Below are 22,184 nucleotides of genomic sequence, written 5' to 3' on the forward strand. Positions count from 1 at the left end.
ACCGGCAGCTTTGTCGCACTGAAATACGCGATTTTGACGGGAGCGAAGTGCCAGTTTGTAAATACAGTCGGTTTGAATTAAGCGATTTCCCTGTCTAGAGTACACACCTTGCATACCCCTCTGGCAATAATGGCCCTCAGCAGCTGAGAAAAGAAAAAAATCTGACATTAACAGGTGATGCGAATTCACATAAGCTACCGTTCTGCTTGAGGAAAGATAGGTTACAATAGTAAGAGAAGACTATAAATCAAATTTAGCGAATATTTAGGGCCTCTTGTTAGCAGTTGAAGCCTGATATTACCGAGTTTGTGCACCCAAAACTGCTAGGACTGTTATCTTGCCTTTGTAAAATACCTACAGAGAACATTCAATTCAAAAGGCCTCAATTATGATGTTCAGTGGGCTTCGCCACCCGTTTAGCAGTTGTCTCAAAGCATTATGTTGGCGAAATTTATTTTTTTTCATTAGCTTTGTGAAGCATTTCCTGCTGCAATGACATAAACAGGAAGGCAATATGCGGTTCTGCAGCAACGCTTCAGACTGTGATGTGACACACGGCAAGCACTTACCTCAAAGATGAGTAGGTTGCTCAGAGGAAACAATGTGGTGGCTGGGTATGGCCTTAAAAAAACTGCTTTGTAACACGGTTTTTCTATACGGCCAACGAAGTTGTTACTCATTTATTCATACGCTTCATCAATTAGTGACAAGGCGTGTCGGTAGGAACACTTTATTTGGCAAGGAAGTCCTGGCTGACGTGGGCCTAATGCGACTCTGCCTGTAGGCCAAGGTGCAGACTTGTGGGCACAACCTTGAGCCAATAGCCTGGAACGGGGAATAGGTGCCTTGGACCAGAGACTGCCGCGCCATGCAAGGTCGGCTGCTGCAGTCCCTCCGCTAGTGTCAGTCATACACAGGGTTGGATGACATGAAAAGAGTATGCAAAAAAGTATGCAAGCTCAGAACAATAAAATGCAACTAATAAACCACTAAGAGAAACCCACAAACACACAAAAAATGGAATGCATAGGAGGGAAAAAGATAAGATCTCCCAACAGGCTACAGCAGCAGCCCACGCACTCCTGTAGTGGTTTTGCATATGGACATTAGAAAGATCCTTAAAAAAAAGAATAAAAGGAACATTGTTCAAGATGTGCCAGAGAAACCACACACAAAAAGAAGTGTGTACAAGGCAGAGACCAAGAATGAATAAAAACAGTCAAGACAAACAACGAAAGGGTTTCTGAAAGGCTTCTGACGCTGGCACACAGGAGCTCACAAGCTCCATACGCTAAACCCAAAACCTTAAAGGTGTGGAGACATCAAATTTTTGGTTGGAGTGTTCTTAGTTTCAAGCATTGCATACTCCCACCCTGTGTGTGATACGTGCTCCGCAATTTAAATATGAACATTAAATATTACCGCATTATTTATACTGAGCGATTTCGGTTTCTGAGTGTCGGGGTGCATTACGACGTCGCTCCCGAGGAAGAGCGGCAACCCTGGTCATGTGGGTTCCAAAAGTAATGACACAGGGACTGCTGCATAGTCTGCTCTCGTACACATGATGTGCATAACAGGGCCTTTCGAAATGCCGGCCAGTACTGCGATATGCTTTATATTGGAGTAGTTCAAATTATAAAATATTTGAAATTACAATACAAACATGTTTCCAGAAAATGCAGTGATGAAAAGAAACATTTCATACAAATATTTCATTCCTCTTCATAATTTATCGCATCCTAAAGCTTACTGAGCGTCTCAATGAATGAGGGAAAATCATGTAGAATGGTACAATTAGCCTGAGCCATAACTGTGTTCAGGAAAAAACATGACAGCTTGACTTTGTAAGCTGCCGAACGACAATCTTTCGGCTTTTCATTTCTCGGCCGTTTGGCGAAGATCATAGCACCGAAGCGCGACCTTGTGGCAGAGCACCCGCCTCACATTCGGGAGGTGCTGTGTTCCATTCCCAGTGCCGCCGGGTACCCACCGGTTTTAAGATTTCCCCGCCATGGTGCTCGGCTTATCTAGGGTGGGATGCTTGGGAGAAGGGTCTTCGACCAAACCGTTGCCTTGATGGATCAGAGATAAGTTCCGCCGTCAAGCAACCCTAAATCCACCTCGTGCGGTAGAAGCCCATCTTTTTTTTAACCCGTCATGCACACCTGCTGATGCGTGTGAGCCAGCCACAACGGTAGCAATCAAATACTGCCGCACTTTGCTCGAAGGGGGTTTGTGAGCGGAGAGTGCTTATGGCACGTCTATCTTGAGGCTAGAGAAGTAAACGTTGTGAGTTTTGTAACTGGCACAAGGCAAGAGTTTTGGACTGCGGGTTTTAAACACGTGGAGACGTTTTTGTGCCCGCATTTGACGGGAATTTTGAGGCGCAGGCTATCCTTCCCACGCAGTGCAGCCCTGGAGAGCCGAGCACTATACTCCGTTTCATACATAGCTGTCTACACAGCCAAAGGTACGGAAGTATAAGTTTATAGTCCGTCAAAAAAAACTAACAAAATGTGTCACTCCGCCTCGCGTCGTGGCTGAGTGGTACGAAGCGCGGGCATGTTTGTTCATTTTGTGAGGGGGCCCAGGTTCGATCCTCAGCGTAGGTTTGTTCTTTTTTTTCTCTTTTTTCGGCGAATCTCTAGATAGAAAGTCTAAATGCGAGCCATATATAAGTGGCCTTTTTTGTTATCGAAATGAAATGACTTCTTTAATAAGAAGCGTGCTGTTAACTTTTTCCGCAGGGAAACGAAAGTGAAGTGAGAGTTGGCAACGGACGTGCTGAGAGGCGCTGTTTTTCGGTGTTCACGGATTTTTTCGCATGCTGCACACAATGAATCATTAATTGTGGGGTGATAGAATTCAGTGTGGCTTCAATTATTCGAGGCAGCGTCGTCTGGAGGCTACGCGGTATAGATTGGCGATGTTGTTTTGGATTTATAATTCATGGGGTCCAACGTCCCAAAGCTCGCTGCTCGTCCTCCTCACAAACCACGGTAGCTCGCCGCCTTCTCGCGGTAACAATATCAACGGCGAAAATTCGGGTTTCTACACAAAGGATGTGTAAGTACAGAGTGAATGAACGTGGTGGCTGGTATAATTAACATCACCTCGCATGTTTTTAATATTTGTACATATCCGCAATGATAGAAATCATGTTTGTTACTGCAGATAACCGTTTGTGCTCGATCGTGAGTTACTGTAGTTTTTTGACTGCTGCCCAAACATACCAGGGTTTGAAAACTGGTGTTGCAGATATGTCGATATTTGCTGTGCATGCCGTGTGAATGGCCGACCATGTTTGTACGGCCTGTATTGTAAAGAGAACAGTGTGCCAAAATTCTCTTGTCCAAGACTTTTTTGATCATTTACATGCTTGAGGAAATCAATTTTTAACCCCCCCCCCCAAAAAAAAAGGCTAGATGTCAGGTGAACCATTGAAGCGTATGTCCCCAAATGCCACAAGTCCACAAATACCAATTGTTCATTTTTTTATTAAACGGCACCCTCTCAGTATCTTGTGTGCCATTTGCTCTCGCAGTTTTGTAGTAGGCCAAAATTTCAGAGCTGGAGCATGGGATAAATACTATATAACTTCAGCAGGGAACAAGCATGAAAACTGCCAAACTTTGGCATACACAGTCGAAGACCAGCAGAGCAATGTCGCCAACAACTTGGGACAAACAGCATATATAGGAGCACAAATTATAGTGAGCTACACAATATGATAAGGCTAATCATACAGGCAGCACTAAATAAATCTTTTGTGAAGAATTTTCTGTGACGCCAGTTCCAGAGAATGAAGTCATATGGGTCATGTGGTCTTAGAGAGAGGAGGCCACAAGGCACTTAAAAACCTCGGAATATTTATACATAATAAATAAATCAGAATGCGAGTTGAGACAGCAATGAAACAACGCAACAAAGCACGATATGCACAAGGCAGAAAATGATCATAATTATGAAGACTTTGAACACATGACTAGGAACGATGGCAGTTGCTGATGCTACATACACCATATATGGCATCTTACTATCACAAGTGGCTCAGCGGCTACGGTGCTAGTGTCTCCATAGTCTCTGTTGCTTTATGACATTCGAACTCAATAATACGATCAAACTATCACAATGTCACAAATAAAATAAAAAGCAACTGCAGCACAATAAAGCAGGAACAAGTGAGTAACAAGTAAGAAAAATTTCAAACACGATGATAACTGGCACGCAATTTTCTTGCTCACGTTTCATACGTCTGGAGCCGTGCTATTGCAGTAAAACGTAGTCCCGGTATTCACACAGTAGAGGAGACACCCAAATGAAAACAACACATAACACGGCATAAAACACACCAGACATGAGTAATATTATATAAAAAATGACCAACAAAGCAATGTTGCACAGTGAGAACCTAATAAAGTAGAGAGGAAGAAAGGACAAACAGTCATCTGGACGTTAAATATTTCCGTAGTTCTTTGACACGGGCACTTTTGCTTAATGCAAAGCAGTGACATTGAACACATGCATGGTAGAAAGATAGGAAGAAGATGGCTGCACAGTATGAGAGAGCACTGAACAAAGGTTGAGCGGCAGCCTCAGTTCGCAAGCCGAGCCAACGTTTCGACAAGGAAACCAGTCTTCGTGTTTCAGCTGACACCTGAAAATTCGGGCAGAAACTATTGCACAATGACTTTCGATGATAGTGTGACCAGCATCCAAGCGTTATCTAGATGCCGTAGCAACACCCGGATAGAGCAATCCTCAAAGGAGGCAAGTAATGTTGTTCACATTAAATGGAAAACGCGCTGCAGTGGCGCACTGGTTATGGCGCTCGACTGCTGTACCCAAGGATGCGAGATCGTATCCCGGTTGCAGCGGCCGCATTTCGATCGAGGCGAAAAGCAAGGCGCCCGTGTGCTGTGCGATGTCAGTGCACGTTAAAGAAGCCCAGGTGGTCGAAATTTCCGGAGGCCTCCACTACGCCGTTTCTCATAGCCTGAGTCGCTTTGGGACGTTAAACCCCATAAACCAACCAACAAACATTAAATGCAAAAACTCTGCAAAGAAAACAGTATTATTCCAGCTCCTCAATGCCACTCAATTCAGAGCTGGACTCTTCAGACGAGCTGCTTGAACTGCCAATGGCGAAAACTACTGGGTCAACTTCATCATCGAAAATTATATCCCTTTCCCAGGCTTCATCCTCAATGCGCTCAGCATGTGCACAAAATTTTTGCCAGTCTTCCTTTAACACATGTGTCAAAGCCTGAGGCAGAAGCTCCTCAACTTCAGCCAATGTGAAAGCTTTGTTTCTTTTTGCTACGAATCCTTTCACCATGCTCCACACCTGCTCAATCGGATTAAACTCGCAATGGTACGGAGGCAGACGCAACACTTCGTGGCCATGTTTTGCGGCAAGTGTGTCGATCGCATACACAGTGTGTCCGCTCGTCGTTCTTTTGCACAAATCGAGCAACTCAGCTCGTACCATGTCTGTTGACCAGGATATACCCTTCCTTGTGGGCCATGCCTGGATTTCAATCTTCCGAGTTGATGTCGTTGGTGGCTTTTCGAGCGCAACACTATGGTAAGGGGCATTATCCATAACAATAATGCTGCTGTTAGGAATGTTTGGCAGCAGTTTGCTTGAAAACCACTCCTCGAAGTACTTGCCGTCCATCTCGGAGTGGTAATCAGCTGAAGCGCCCTTCTTGGCTCTGAAGAAGTCGGCAGCACCGCTCACAAAGCCTGTGAGGCTACTGCCTGCATGAACGAGGATCAGGCGGCCTCCTTTCCCCGATGGCGCTGGCAGACCTGTAGTCAGGCCCCTAAGAAAGGCATATTGCGATGACTTGACAGTGCTGTCCTTCCACACATGTTGCCTGGTGTGGCCAGCATTTACCCGTCTCATCGAGGTATACGATGCAACTGCACGGGGAGGCAGATAAAAATACCGATTGAGTTTTTATGGTGCACCTGCACGGGGCGGGGGGGGGGGGCAGAACAAATATCGCTCGAGTTTTTGTTGTTATCAATGTATTCATCATAGAAATATAAAATATCGCGTATGCAATTATTACAAACTTTTGAATGGCTATTAGAATATTCTTCAATTCGTCATTCGAACTGAATAGTGCCTATTGAAAACACAAATTATATATGTAATGCTTTCGAATAATCGGCACCAAGGTGCACGGACCCGGAGAATAGAACAAAGAGCGAGAAACTAATTCTTCTTTGCAACATCCGCGATTCAGTGTCATCGCTATTTGATTCGTCTTTTATTTTATTTTAAAAACAGTATTAATGATTTCACAAAATGAGTGCATGACGTACACAGCTAGGTGCGATGAAGGTAGGCAAATAATGTAAAAGTCGCTCTCTGAACGATCATTAAAAACGAAGCGCTTACCTCCCTTGGCTCCGGAATGCTTTGATAGCTCTGAGATACCGGCGCCGCCAGGCTACTATGTCGGATCGCTCGATGAGTGCGAGAGTTCGTTTCCTTTTTTCGAACTTGAAGCCCATCTCTTTCAGCAACCTCCACAAGGTGGCTTTGCTCATATCCGGCAAATCGTCATCTCCGTTTACTTCATGCAGGATACTGTCCAAAGTCGGTATTTGTCTTTCGGCATACATACGATGCAACTTGAGCCGGATGGCGTTGACCGTAAAGCTGTCGTACTTCACACTGCGGGAGCTTGATATTGCCATCCTTTTCGGTCTTTTTTGCGGTGATTTTACTCCGCCAGAAAGACCTTCTTTCTTAAACCTCACAACTGTCCGAGGGCTCACTCCGGTCATCTCGCCCACAATTGCGAGAACGTCACGCACAGTCTTCTCGGGGTGGAGCTTCCTTATGCTTGCGTAGACATTAACTATCACCGCCTTGCAGTCTTTAGAAAACTTTGGAGACTTCACCTTGGAAAAGAGGCGAACAGGAGATGTTTTCGAAGTCGAAGCGGGGGAAGAAAACAAGCGAGCAGGTGACAGCGAAGCCATTTTCACAAACAGACCTGCCGGCTCAGCTGCGAAAACCTGATACAGCCGGCGCCTGAGAAAACGAAAAGTCTGCGTCACTCGGTTCTGGAAAACATAAAAGAAAAATCAATCTATTTGCAAAATAAAACACTTCCATCGGTCTACTATAATATCAACTACTGTTCACTTTGCTTGTCAATTCATTTCTATTTTTATTTTTGACGCACTATATTATGATGCGGACGAGGATCGCAAACAGGCACCGTAGCCTTGGCTGCGTAGACAGCTAAGTATGAAACGGAGTATAGGCCGGGGGACCGCCTGTTCCTATTGGATTAATTGGCTGGTGGACCGGAGGCCGCGGGGATCGTACCCACGACCTCCCGTAGCCGAGGAGAGCACTCAAGCATGAGGCCACGGCTGCTGTGGAGATGCTCTTGTCACAGTTCAGACACTGAAAAGGCGTATGACGTGATGTGGCATTGTTGAGAAACATTAATGACACAAAAAAATCGATGAACAGCAGCTTAAGCTACAACAAGAGTGAGAGCATTAACAAGACGACCTCTTCCACACTTTCTTGTGACACCTCCAGCTGTGGAATGCTGCCCCAGATGCAGCATTCTTAATGGGACATGGCCCACTTAACTCTTGTGTATGGGTTTCACCACACTGGAATCCCTGGCCGTAACGGACCCACAGATGCTGGCACATTTCAACTGGGAAGCAGCTGTTTTCCTTCTCACTGGACAAAAAGTGCCTGACTGATCCGGACTCTTAGATTTGGAAGTTTGTTAAAATTATGCTCACAAGTTTCTGCTTTCCTTTAATGGTTCATAAGACTGGTGGTCATATGTGGTAACATTACATGTGCTTTCACAAAAGAAACAAAACTCTGAGAAAATTCTGGAAAATTTCTAAACGGAACACTCTGCATGCTTTCAGGGACTCCATACACTGTTCATTGTACTGCATTGTACTCGACAGGAAGTTCGCGGCACAGAACAGGAATGTTCTGTTGTTCGTCGACAACTGTTCAGCTCATTGCGACATCAGCGGACTGAAGGCGATCCGTCTGGCATTTCTGCCGAAAAACACTACGGCTGTGCTGCAGCCTATGGACCTTGGGGTTATTAAAAACCTCAAAACACTGTACAGGCGCCACCTCCTAGAGCGGATTCTTGTGTGTATGGACAGCGGCAAATCGTACGACGTCAATCTCCTCGGAGCCTGCCACATGCTGGCAACATCGTGGAATGCTGTCAAGGCGGACACAGTCGCGAACTGTTATCGAAAGTGCGGCTTCATTGAAGGCCCAGAAGCCTGCAGCACGGCAGAGCTGGATGCTCAGTGTGATGACTCCGTCGCGCTGCATCCTGCCTACGCTGCTTTATCGGAGGGTGTTGACTTCCAGAGTTTCGTAGACGTTGACAGCGGCGTGGAGACATCGGGGCCGTTAAGCGATGCCGAGATTATTGAAGCGGCCTGCGGTGACCAGATGCCGCACAACTCCGGCGCGGCGAGCACAGCTGACAGCGATGACGAGTCCGACGGAGGCGACGATCCATTGCCACCCACGAGTGCATGTGAAACAGCGTCAGCACTCGATCTGGCTGCGCGCTACTTCTCCGCCGATGATAGTTCGGACGCTGCGTTGGAGCTGTTGGGCAAGTTGCAGACGATGCTTGTCGAGTCACGGCAAAGAAAACGAAAACAAATGCGCATCACCGATTATTTTTCTCTTTGATATGCTTTGCCAATCTGCTGTTAATAAACATGTTTTTGAAGCATAGTGTCATATTTAATCATTAAGCTTGCTGCTTACGCGAATGCATTTTGATGTTAGCTCCAACCGCATAAACAAATTAACTTTATTTCCTTCGACATTCGGGCTCTATGATTTTAATTCGCGCAATCGCCCGCCGCAAATGTGTAGTAGCGCGTAGTAAGAGATAACGATCTCAGATATGCCTGTTTTAGCTTCGGCCCGTGCTGCCGGGCGTGATGGCCGCTTTTTTTAGCGCCCGTTCGTTAATTCAAACTCCGCTTAATTCGAACAATTTTCCGGTCCCCCTCGAGTTCGAATTAACGAGGTTTTACTGTACTTATATTGCACGTTATGACCTTTGTGGAGTTTAATTCGCGCTCGCGGAAATCCCCGCGTAATTTGCGCACCCCCTTCTTAGAGCCCTAATTTCTGAATAAAAAGTGCGCAAATTATGTGCGTAAATACAGTATATACAATGCTCACTTAATTGAAGACAAGAAAAAGACAGCTAAAACAGACAGGCTGCCATGCCTAATACTCATTAGAAGCAAAACTATGTCATGCCAATAAGAACGGACCGTGTGCTGGACACTCACAGTATCGTTAAAACTCGCAGCAGACCTCTGCGTTAATTTCAGTCCGTCCTTTCCCGAGACTTGACCACTTTCTTGATGGTATCCCTCACAACTGCCAGAATTTTCCAGGTAAACGAAATTCCTCTCGACAATTCTAGGTTGCTAGACACCCTTTAAAACCGTCACAGCCCTTCAAAGAAATACAGTAGAACCTTGCTGTTCTGTTCTTGGTTCGTGTAATCTGCAGTATCACAAAACGAAAAATTATGCGTGTTGTGCTATTTTTATTCACAATACAAATCCTGGATAACTTTTTGAAACGATTCCCTGGTATACACGTCCATAATTTTGCTAAATTCCGACCACATGATGCATTCAGAGACCAAGAGAAAATGCCAGCCAAGCTAGTCATCATTTTTGGATGCTTTGCCCACATGGAACTGAGCACTGCGGAGAAGACGCCGCTGCTGCCCTGCACAAAGGCAAGGACACAAAGCCTCTTAAGAGCAGCTGCGGCTCTTCCACAATGCACAAGTGTAACGGGACAAATCTGAGAACGGTAAGAAATAGTTGACGGACTGGACATGCCATGAAACTTCACCCCCATGGAAAACAAAAATATGGAAACAACTTGCAAGCGCTAGCAAAGAAACTTTTCAAAATTTGAGCCAGCACATTCACAAAAGTTTTACTGAAGTGAAAGTGCTAATAAATGCCAGGGACTAGGAAATGGCGCAAAACCTGGACATAGAGACAGTCACGTGCAGACCAGCAAAAAAATTTTTCATAAGGGCTAATTCAAGCTTATTGCTAAAACATTGCATTCATAACATCCAAAAGAAAAACATATGAAGGGGGAAAGGGGGGTGGAGAGAAAAAATAAAAGGGAAGGTGGCACAAACCTTTGCCTTAAATATGCAAAAGGCGTTTCGTACCATTTGCAAAAGCTATCATGTCAGGATTTCGCATTCATTGAAAAGTAGTGTGCAATCACCTTGAAATCAGTGTGTGGCAGATTAGCCAGCAAATAAATTACTGTAATATATTTACAGTAATTAAATTACTTTTCTCGGTAATTTATAATGTAATTCATTACTTTTGTGGCCTGGTAATTTAGTAATGTAATGAACTACTTTCAAGCAGTAATTTCACGGAAAAGTAATCAATTACTAGCAATATTACTTTTGCTGCATACAGAGTCCATGCTTCTCCTTGTATCTGCCATGCTTTGGCCTCGCGTTTGGGAGATGAGCATATAGAAAGCAAAGATGCAGTTTATGGGGGTTTAACGTCCCAAAGCAATTGACTATGGCTATGAGGGACGCCATAGTGAAGGGCTCCGGGAATTTTGACCACCTGGCGTTCTTTAACGTGCACTGACACCGAGCACCATATAACGAATAAGCCACCGCGGCGACTCCCAAAGCAAGACTAAATTACGGACACACTAGAGACTACTTTCATGCCTTGAAGGCAAAAAACATTCACTTTTTAATTTATATTGTTTCCTTCCTTTGTAGTGACACACCTACTCATTAGCTTATAGTCATAGGGCAACACATACATTAAATGAATCATTACTTGCCAAGAAACAACGCGGTTTTATGGCCGATGGGTTGTGTTATCACCTCGTAATTTGAAGGCCCTGGGTTCAATTCTCTGCACCCTTGGAAGAAATTTTTCTTTTTGCTGACGATGTCATTGGGGGTTATGGACCACTTTTCCTGGACATCGACAACAACGCCGGGTATAGATGTTAATGTGCCACTTAAGGCTTGTGCCTTAAAAGCGTGCAAGTAGTAATAGCACGCACCCCAGGGAAGCACGCGGACGAGAGGTGCGCGCAGGCGTCAGCACTGCCTTGGTGAAGAGTCTGCATATCAGTCACAGGACTGCTACGCATCTCCCTGCACTGCATAAGGTCTCACACACAAACGCACTGCATGGCCACCAGGAGAGCTCGATGACCAAGGCATGCCATATGGCACCTTCACGCAGACGCACTGCGAGTGCTTGAGCAAATACTTTGACGTCTTTCAGTACTTTGACACTGACAAAAAGTCTCAACTGACATGTATAAGAAAGTTGGCCACGAGTTGTCGGGTTTTTGTGGCCTCATCTGAGGCCGTATTTCTAACTCAAGGGCAAGATAGGCAACAGCGTCCCAGCGACATGCAATGTATTTCCACCAACTTGCCTCCAGAATAAATCAATTGAACAGCAGAATTGGCAACTTCTCACGCGCCTGTGCACTTCTGAAATGATGCGTGGATAAGCAGTCACTGCACTCCCACTGTTTACGCGGATGACAAATTCTTCAAAATCAGGATGGTGGGACCATATTACACATTGAACAATGTACTTCTGATTGAAGAATGATATGACAAAGACCTCATCTACATCAGCAAAGCGGCAGTTCAAATTGACTAAAAAGGGGAAAAATTTCTGACGCCCATTTTCAAGCTCAGTGGCGGTGCAAACAAAAACAAAAAACTCTAGAAATTTTGCACAAACTATGGCCAATGCGCTACATTTTAGCATCGAAACTAAGTAATTTTCATTACTTAAGGCAGCTAATTGTAATGTAATGTCATTACTTTGAGACCAGTAATTTGTAATGTAATTACTTCTGTGATTTAGAGGAGAGTAATTAGTAACAGAATTTAATTACTTTTCAAAAGCAATTTTGCCACGTATGGTGGTCAGCGGCTGCCTAGGGAACTTCTCAGTGTCCTTAAGTTCTTACGCAAACAATGACACACCACCCAGTTGCCTATTAGCGACAATGTTCATGAGAAAATGGAATATTGTGACAAAGACGACGAAGCTGGCTGTGGTGCGTTACAGAGCCCTCGCTCTAGGCCAACGGCCATTAAATTATATCTCTGCCATCGTTCATCGCAACTCACTCTTTGGACAGCCACCACGTAACAATATTATACACCACACAGCATTTGCATTGGAGGGAATGGCCAAGAGCATTTTCCATTTGGTTTTCTGCGTGCTAAAAGAATATAGACACGTAATTTTGGTGGCATGTTTTCTTCTCTACAACGATGCAGAAAATACTACTACGCATGAATCACCATGTGATATTTGCCCATGACCGCTAAATAATTTATAATTGAATTTTTTCTGTCACGCTGTTTCAGTTTCAACAGCCGAACAATTGCTGTGATGTCAAAGAGTGCTTTTGTGTCACGTGAGGCATCGAAAAACGCCCATATAATCGCTGCTTCATCGTTATGATTTACTGCACTGCTGAAGCCAGCCTTCCTGAAGAGCCGGAATGCCAACTAATGTGGAAGCAGCGATTATATTGCAGTTTTTTCATGCCTCACGTGACCTGTAAGTACACATTGGCGTCACAGTCCTCATTCGGCTGTTGAAACTGAGACCGAAACAGCACGAGAAAGAAATGCTATTATAAATTATTTATTGGTAATAGGAAAATACAAGGTGGTAATTCACGTATAACAATGCCTTACACATCGTTACAAACAAAAAACACGCACCCAAAAGTTAGGTGTCTATACTCCTCTAATTCTTTAGACCCACCATTCTGCTTACTGACCTTGCTTTGCGGTTCATCTGCTGAGCGACTTAGCGATATCACCTGAGAATTGCAGATTACTAAAATATTCTCCATTAACTCTTATCCCCACTTTTCCCAATCCAGGCCTCGGAATAGAGCAGGTATTCCTAAATACGTCCTGTTTACAGGAGGTATTTTGTTGCAGAGGACGCATTGCGGAGACATTTTTTTTTCTGCATGATTGGTGATGGATTAGACAATGCAGTCCAAGATTTCTTCAGCACAGTTTGGTGTTGACACTGTTGCTTCCATCACTGGCAAAACACCATCCAATGAAAGTAACGCCTACGTGGAAGCTAAAGACAGCTAAACTTGTACTGTTGGAAAAAACTGCATGCGTGCTAGACACTTGCTTGTTCACTCAAATACGGCCTAATAGAGCAACTGGGACACGAGACCTGGCTTACATACCTTCGAGGCTGCACTCGTAGCTATGTGATTAAAAGGTTTCGCCTGCACATTCTTTGAAATGCCTCAGGTATCATCTTTTACCAGGTCAACGGATATACTCAGGCTGCTTTCAGTTTGGGCATATTGTTACGCGGCGACCAGCCGAATTATAAGTGGCGATGAACGATGGCAGTGAGATCATTCTAATGGCCCCTCACCTATAGCGCGACCTTTCTGTTCCCGCGCCGCTGCCAGCTTCGTCGTTTCAGTGACACTACCCGGGGCTGCCGAGCGATCATCCCGATAGTGAATAGAACACACTGACGGAGAGACGGCTCAGTGGAGATGGGTTCAGAGGAGGACGGTACAACACAAATGGCATGGGGGGAAGTGCTGGCTGCCACGATGAAAGATATGTATGAGTGAATCCTAGTCGACGAAGCGCTTGGGACACAGGTCACCAGTAGCCAACGGACGAAGCCCTTGAATGCACTGAACGGCATGGGCAGGGGGGTGGTGTCCTCACGTGTGGGCGGCGTCTCGGGTCGCGGCAGCGTTGTCATGTCAACGTGTCTTGTGGTCAGGGCGGGGGACGGGACTGCGGTGAGCGGCGAGGTCGATTCAGGTTCGGCGGGCTGGGGCACAGCTGGGCAAACCAGGTGCACACGGCCGACAATAACGGCAGGCAGAAGACTCCGAAGATCCAGGACCAGGATGGGGATGATACCCCGCATCTCACACCAAATGTTAAGTGGCGACCAGCCGAATAATAAGCGGCGATGAATGATGGCCGTGAGATGGTTTTAATGGCCGCTCACCTATAACGTGACTTTTCCTTTCCCGCACCACTGCCAGCTTCGTCGTCTTCGTGACAATATTGCCGCTTTGCACAGTTTTTCCACAGTGCCGCGAGGTATGCCTTAACGAGGTTTTACTGTACCTGTGAGTACTAACGTTGCTGAATTTGATGCGCCTCAATGTGAAATCTGAACCAATTCATACACCTCCTGCAGTAAAGCCCATGATCCAACTATAAAATTGAAGCCCTGATCTATTGCTATGCGATGCATTCAGAACAGGTGGTGCCCTTGATGGTCTCACAGATAACTTTGACCACAATGGCAACAAAGGCATCAAAGGTTGCCTCCAAATTATAGCTCTCCACCATTCGTGGCATGCTTTCCGCTGCTCTACTATCTTTCTCCACAATGGCCCACTCATAACTCACCTCAGTTCTGACTGCGGGGCCAATCCAGCAAACAAGTCTTACGCAGTACTGTTCGGATGGACCTTATGGCCATGCCACTGCTCTAATGACCTTATGGCCATGCCACGGCCCTACCACTTTCGCTCGGCCCCATGGCGACATTCCTAACAGAGGTGGGGGAAGGAGGAAGTTGGAGCACCATGAAAGCCAAATGTACAACAACGACGTAGTGCAGTGGCCTCGCTCAAAGCTCTTGCCCTGAGCTCAAACAGCAAAAGTACTTCTGGTCGAGCTTACAACTTCGTCATGCCCGAGTTGACAGCTCACATCGAAACAAATTTTTAATTACACACGCCAACAATGCCACATCTATTAAGATACGGAAGATGATGTTAAGCCATCTATGCTCTAACCAACCCAAAATTCTTACCACTGTCAAGTAGATGACCTCGATTCTCTTCGGCAATACATCCAGCTCATTACTGTTCACAGCTATGGTAAATTGTCATTTTTACCTCTCAGATTTTCTCATCAAGAGGCACAAGGGCAATTGGTTAACTGTCTGGTTCTTGGGACCAAGTGACATTAAGCAATCACTACAAGCACTGGACAAACACTCCCTGAAGGGGCCACTGAAAATCTTGCACCAAAGTTGCAAATTATACTGTTTGAAACGGCACTACTTTTTTATTTATTTGTACCTCAAAGGCCCACAAGGGAGTATTACATGAGGGGTGGGCTGACATGTATTAGAACCTCCTGTCACAGAATTTTTTCAGAAAAGGCAAACTGAAGAGTTAAAAACATAACAGCGCGGACAACGGGGACTTCAAGGGTAGAAAACACAGGACAAGCGCTTGTCCTGTGTTTTCTACCCTTGAAGTCCCCGTTTTCCGCGCTGTTAATTTTTTAAATATGTATCACCAACTCGCCCGCCTTGCTATCGTGTAGAAGAGCTAAACTATTCATCCACATCCTTGAGGTTTTTTTGCTCCCATAATTCCTACTGTACTAGAAGCTGTGTGTTGGTGCTTGAAACTGAATGCCACACACCCATATGCATGCAGCAGACATCCTTTACCAGCATAGCAGCACGTAAGATCATGTCAATGCCTCATTTGGGGACAAGGGGTGCAAGCACACAGAACAGTAGAAACAAAACGCAAACACTAATGTTGTGTGAGTCACTCCTGTGCTCTGTCTTTTGGGCTACATGTCTCAAGATGAACAACCCCCTTCCCATTATCCTCAAACAGTGAAACTACAACAAACACCTACTCCTAAATTGTGAAAAGAAAATGACAAACATAGAAGGAAGAACATAAACATGCCTCGTCCTTGTGTTTCTTTGTATTCTTCAATTACGGGAACTACTTCCTCGTTCAGCTACCTGTCCTACCTACATTCATCTGCGACTTCTCGCCTCTCGCCACTGCTTGTCTCTAGGGGCACAAACGTTGCCAGTTTCACAGCAGGAGGCCCACCTTCAAAATTATAACTTGCTAGATATGTGACAGCCTAGTTGCTTTGTTCACTATACAGGCAGGCTTTGTTCATTTGGGGTCTGCCGGTGAAAGCTGTTGTCTTAATAGTCAATGTTCCCACGTTTCCTTTTTTTTCTTCTTTCTATGTAATGGCTAGGACAAAAAACTGTTGCCCACCCAATGCAAAGGAAATAGACACATAATCAAAAGGTCTCTTCCATTTGGCTGCACTTTCTGCACTAATGCGGCACGAGTTCTAGGCTGGCCGAAATGAATGAAATGAAAGCCGAATTGCTGCACCGCAGCTGCGGTGCAGCAGTATGGCAATGCCCATGTGTAGGTTGAAGAACTGAAGAAGGTATGGCACTAGTTATTTACTGAAATGATGAGTTCTTTGTTGAAATGTCGATGGGGGTTTAAACGTCACAAAGTGACTCAAGCTATGAGAGATGGCATAGTGAAGGGCTCTGGAAATTTCGACCACCTGGGGTTCTTTATCATGCACTGACATCACAGTACACGGGCCTCTAGAATTTTGATGGAGGCGAAATTCTAGGGGCCCGTGTACTGTGCGATGTCAGTGCATGTTAATGGAGCATAGAGACCTAATATTGGTGGCATATTTTCTTCTTTATAATGAAGACACTACAATGCATGAATCACGATTTGGTATTCGCCTACGACCGCTAAATAATTCATAATCGAATTTTTCTGTCATGCTGTTTCGGTTTAAACAGCCGAATGAGAGCTGTGACGACAAGGAGAGGTTTTAGGTCATTAGAGGCATAGAAAAACTGCGATATAATTCCTGCTTTATCGTTTTTATTTACAGCACTGCTGCAGCCAGCCTTCCTCTAGAGGAGGAATGACAACAAATGTAGAAGCACCAATTATATTGCAGTTTTTCACGCCTCACATGACCTACAACCTCTCTTTAAGGTCGCAGACATCGTTCAGCTGCTGAAACTGAAACAGCACGAGAAAGAAATTCAGTTATAAATTATTTAGCAGCCATAGGAGCATACCACGTGTAATCCGTGTATAAAGAGAGAGAGGGTTTATTGATAGGAAAGGCAGAGAGGTTGGCCTGAAAAATAAATATCTGGCCTGCTACTCTGCTCTGGGGGACGGGAAGAGCAGATAAAAGGTCACGATGGGGGACGATGATGATGGGAGGAGGCAGATGAAAAACTACTTAAAAAAACAAGGCACACTTTCTGACATCACAAACGCGAGACAAGGTCCGTGTCGCTCAAAAAGCGTGAGAGCGCTCGCGTTGCCTTTACAGTTCTAAAACTATCTGGCCAAGCGCCGAGGATCACATCCTCAGAAAGGAGCGATGTGTCCATAGGCTTCAGAGCAGATGCGAGTACGAGTCTTTCACGTGCATACGCTGGACACGCCACTAAAACATGTTCTATAGTCTCTAGCACGCCACATGTGGTACATTCCGGGGAGTCCGCTTGTCCTATTAAGTGCAAGTATTTGCGCGTGAATGCCATGTTTAAACGTAGTCTACGGATAACGCATGCAATAGGGCGAGGTATTCCGCGAGGAACTGAAAAGGTCATCACCGGATCTAGCCGTTTAAGGCGGATGTGGCGGGTGTCTGGCAGGGCCAAGTACCTAATCTGTGTATAATAATGCCTTACACCTCATTACAAAAAAAGATTGGTTTGGTTTATGGGGGTTTAACGTCCCAGAGCGACTAAGGCTATGAGGAATATTGTAGTGAAGGGCTCTGGAAATTTCGACCACCTGGGGTTCTTTAATGTGCACTGACATCGCACAGTACACGGGCCTCTAGAATTTTACCTCCATCAAAATTCGACCCCCACAGCCGGGATCGTACCCATGTCCTTTAGGTCAGCAGCTCCCTTAAAGAACACCAGGTGGTCAAAATTTCCGGAGCCCTTCACTACAGCGTCCCTCATAGCCTGAGTTGCTTTAGGACATTAAACCCCCATAAACCATAACCTTTCAGCAAATAACTGTCATCATTTCATTAAATAACACGTGCCATACCTTCTCTGCTTCTTCGACCTACACATGGAAGAATTGAGTGACTGTTTGAGGCGTCATAATGAAAACCTAAGCGGTCAAGTCCAGTTGCATGGGCAGCATTTTAGCGCTAATTCATAAGTAGCCTGTGTGTATACATGCAACAATTTTTTTCTTTCTGTGAAACGACGATTTCCTAGAGCAGGTTCATGGTAAGACTTCTTTGCGATTTGCTGCTTGAAAATTCTTCCAAGTGTTTCAGGATTTTGGTGGTCGTTGGCGTCGGCAGCATGCAGTTGGCTGCAATTTCGTGACAACAGCAAGGCTATCAATCGGGCCTGCACTCGACCATTCGTTTTGGAAGCGGACAGTGCCAAGCTGCATTTGAACCATCTGAACTGACACTGCATGCTACCGGCACCACCGTGGAACTTCACAGAACTAATGCAGAGAGTGCAGCCAAATCAAAGAAACCTATCATGACCACAATCTTAACAAAGTGGTAGTTTGGGCTTGTTGGTATAGCATATAAGAAGACATAGCGCAGCACAACGGGACAAAGAAAAGGAGCACACAGGACGAGCACTTATCCTGTGTGCTCCTTTTCTCTGTCCCATCGTGCTGTACTATGTCTTTTTCTAGTATCACCACAATGACCTGTCACACACTACAACAGTGCCTTGTGAGCTTTATGCACCTCACAAGCTTCCAAACTGTCAAAGGACATCATGCACGTTGTCCACAGTGTTCATCTCTTTAAGGCCTCTTTACAACATCAGCTGTAAAAAGGTCTTAAGATTAGAGGCCTTAAAGGAAAGCATGCTTTTCCAGTTGCCTCCATGATAGTTGGCCACGTAAATCCAAACACCTTCCCCACGTAAAACAGATGTTCGGTGCAGGTGGCACAGCACTCATTTTAAAATCATCACAGAAGGTGGAGGGCTCACCTTGTGGCGCCTTAAAGCCTTTGCTGCCTCAGCATTTTAACTTCCCATTTGTTCAGCCTCTGCGCCAGCAAGTGAACGCCGTACTCGAAGCAGGAATCGGGAAGGCCCGTGCATACCAGAAAACTGCCTGCAAGTTTTTCAAGTGCTGTCGTCTGAAATAAATATGAATTTAAAAGAAGAACATGTTTCCCTCTGCAGACACCAAAGCGTAATCGCTTATCTCGCCACAATTTTTGCACCTGTTTTAGAAAGCGAATTGTAACAAGAGCACACAATTGTAAAGTGCAATTAAGTCAACACTCAACAGACTTTCCCAGCCGCGGGGCCACAAAATATCGGACCGCGTACAAAACTAATCGCACAAACGGTTAGTTCAACTCACGACCGGCTTTATTAGTGGTTCAACTAGACTGTTGTCAAAAGTTTCCCGCCTTTTTTCGGGAGCACGCAAAAGCTGGTAATTATGCGTTACCATGAGTTACGTTGGGCTGGGCTGACAAAAGATATAAAAACACGCTGAGCGCTTGCTCTTTTCCGTAGACCTGCACAGAGCTTTTGAGCAGAACTTACGATAAAACAGATGAGTCTTTCCCTCCGGGCCTTTGGGTCCACTGGCGGGCAAGCGGGCTCCGTGCTAGTCCTGGGTTATCTGCTAACACAAAATATTCGGGCGCAAGGAAGTTGACAACGGAATGCCGAGTGTCAGATAACAGGGAATTGCTCAGTATGTGCATGCCAAAAGATAGAACAAATTACTCACGTGCAACACGATCGCACGCCCGGCCCGTCGACCAGCCTGAAAGCTATGCTCGGCTCGGCTCAAACATGGCTCAAACAGCAAAAAAATTGGCGGACGTGACGTCTTTTCTTCAAACCGAATATGACGTCATGGGTTGAAATAACAACGTTTGCGTTATTTCGATAGCAGTCGCTGCCGAAGAACACCACTGGCACTAGCCCAGCCAAGGACGGACCAGCGAGGCAACGTGCGCCATTCTGCGGATCGGCCCCGTCGTGCTCCTCAGGTCGTCGGACTGTCGCAGTGCCCGGTGAACAAATTGTGTTTTGTTTATTATTTGTCTCTCCCCTGCGTTAGTGCACTGTAGGTGCAACGATTTTGCTGAATTTTTATCTCTCTCAAGTGTTGCCTTGCACGCGTTGCATGGTATTTGTGAATCACTTGTGTACAGTATTGTGCGTTTTTATCGCTGACACTTTCAAAAATTTCCCCGCCTCAACCGCTGGCTCGTTTACGGTGAAACTGCACACAGAGCTTGCGTATTATGGTAACTTTTGTATCGTAGCAAATTTGACAATGGTACTTACTTAGTTCAGGCGCACATGATGCCAAAACGTAAGCGTCTACGAGAGATCGGCGAGCCAAAACCCGCAGACAACGCTTTTTCGCTGAAAACCGGGAGTAGCGCCATCTGTTTTCGGCAGCGGAAAGCGTCACGACTAGGCCGCCGAGGCGAGCGTTGCAAGGAGCGCGGCCCTTTGAATATGCCGTTCGGCATTTGCTTCATCACCCGCCGCAGTGGCTCAGTGGTTAGGGCGCTCGACTACTGATCCGGAGTTCCCGGGTTCGAACCCGACCGCAGCGGCTGCGTTTTTATGGAGGAAAAACGCTAAGGCGCCCGTGTGCTGTGCGATGTCAGTGCACGTTAAAGATCCCCAGGTGGTCGAAATTATTCCGGAGCCCTCCACTACGGCACCTCCTCTTCCTTTCTTCTTTCAATCCCTCCTTTAGCCCTTCCCTTACGGCGCGGTTCGGGTGTCCAACGATATATGAGACAAATACTGCGCCATTTCCTTTCCCCAAAAACCAATTATTAATTATTATTATTTGCTTCATCTTAAGTATTTTCAAATTTAGCACTGAAAAACAAACCAATTCCAGGCGTATCTCATCATTTGCCCGCGCTCCTTGCAACGCTCGCCTCGGCGGCCTAGTCGCGACGCTTTCCGCTGCCTAAAACAGATGGCGCCACTGCCGGTTCTCAGCGAAAAAGCGTCGTCTGTGGGTTTTGGCTCGCCGATCTCTCGTAGACGCTTACGTTTTCGCATCATGTGTGCCTCAACTAAGTAAGTACCATTGTCAAACTTGCTACGATACAAAAGTCACCATAATACGCAAGCTCTTTGTCCAGTTTCACCGCAAACGAGCCAGCGGTTGAGGCGGGGAAATTTTTGAAAGAGTCAGCGATAAAAACGCACAATACTGTATGTGCTCATACGAGTGATAGTGAAATCCTTTGTATCGTCTCTTCGCTGTATAAACTTTATTTTGTTTTGTGAACCTTTGGCTCCGACCCATTCTCTGGCTTGCGACCGGCGAAAGCTGGGCACCAAACGACCAACCCCTTGTCACTTGGTAGCTGGTCTCCGGCTGAGTTTGCCACGCTGAGTCGAGGGCATCTCCTCTGTGACCGAGACCGCTACCCCCACACGCTCTGGGAGGGTGTCTGGGAGCGCACGCAAAAGTGCGCGAAGTGGTGACACCATGCAAAAGCTTGCTGCTCGACAGCAACAGGTTTTGTGTTGGGGTTTTATCTTTCTGTAATGAAACATTTGTACTGTGAGCTGCTGCTGTACGTGGCTTGGCGGCTGCTGTGTAACTGCAGGCATATAGCCACGACAGCCGCACCTCATGGAGAATAAATGCGTAAACACTTATATTTCGGTGCATGGTGAAGGACCCCATGTGCTCTATATGTTCACAGCAGTACTTTGGCCAGAAAAAAGTTACAAATTACAATTTTCGGTCAAATCGCCGAAATTCGCAGCTCGTCTGCGGCGCGTCTCCTGTGTGCCGCGTAGTATCCATGCAGCTGCAGCAGGCGCACACCGTGACGCCGAAGCAGCCGGGCGCAGAGGCAGAGAGACACGCGATGTCACAGCTTCCAAGGAGCAGTAGTTCGGGGCGCCGCCAGGTGCACCAGTTCAGGGGAGAATTAGGGGAAAAAGTGCTTTCCACTGGCTTCATGCAAAAAAAAAAAGAAAGACGATGCGGTTTCAGTCTACTTAGAAACGCCAGCTTTCATTCCAGTACAAAATTAGACCACCTATAATTTAGTGCAGTATCCCTTTAGGAGGTATGCTATGCGGCTTTCTGCATTTGTGCTCTTCGATAATCGTGCAGCAGCTGTAATGGATTCCGTGTTTCAGGACTCATTTCTGTTAGCTGGTTGCATGGGGCTCCCACTAAGTGAACCTGTTTTGATTGCCAGGTA

The 22,184-nt window shown here is 45.9% G+C and overlaps 1 long non-coding RNA gene across 1 annotated transcript; it reads right to left on the reverse strand.

The window, feature by feature from the left end:
• Positions 1 to 720: 720 nt before the first annotated feature.
• On the reverse strand, positions 721 to 19,658 carry LOC144132511 (uncharacterized). The gene is made up of 3 exons (XR_013314833.1): positions 19,522 to 19,658; positions 18,952 to 19,103; positions 721 to 897 (listed from the first exon to the last, which is right to left on the reverse strand). It is a non-coding gene; the product is annotated as an uncharacterized LOC144132511 (long non-coding RNA).
• Between the last annotated feature and the right edge of the window lie 2,526 nt (positions 19,659 to 22,184).

This window comes from Amblyomma americanum, chromosome 5, assembly GCF_052857255.1.
Source record: "Amblyomma americanum isolate KBUSLIRL-KWMA chromosome 5, ASM5285725v1, whole genome shotgun sequence".
Classification (NCBI taxonomy): Eukaryota; Metazoa; Arthropoda; class Arachnida; order Ixodida; family Ixodidae; genus Amblyomma; species Amblyomma americanum.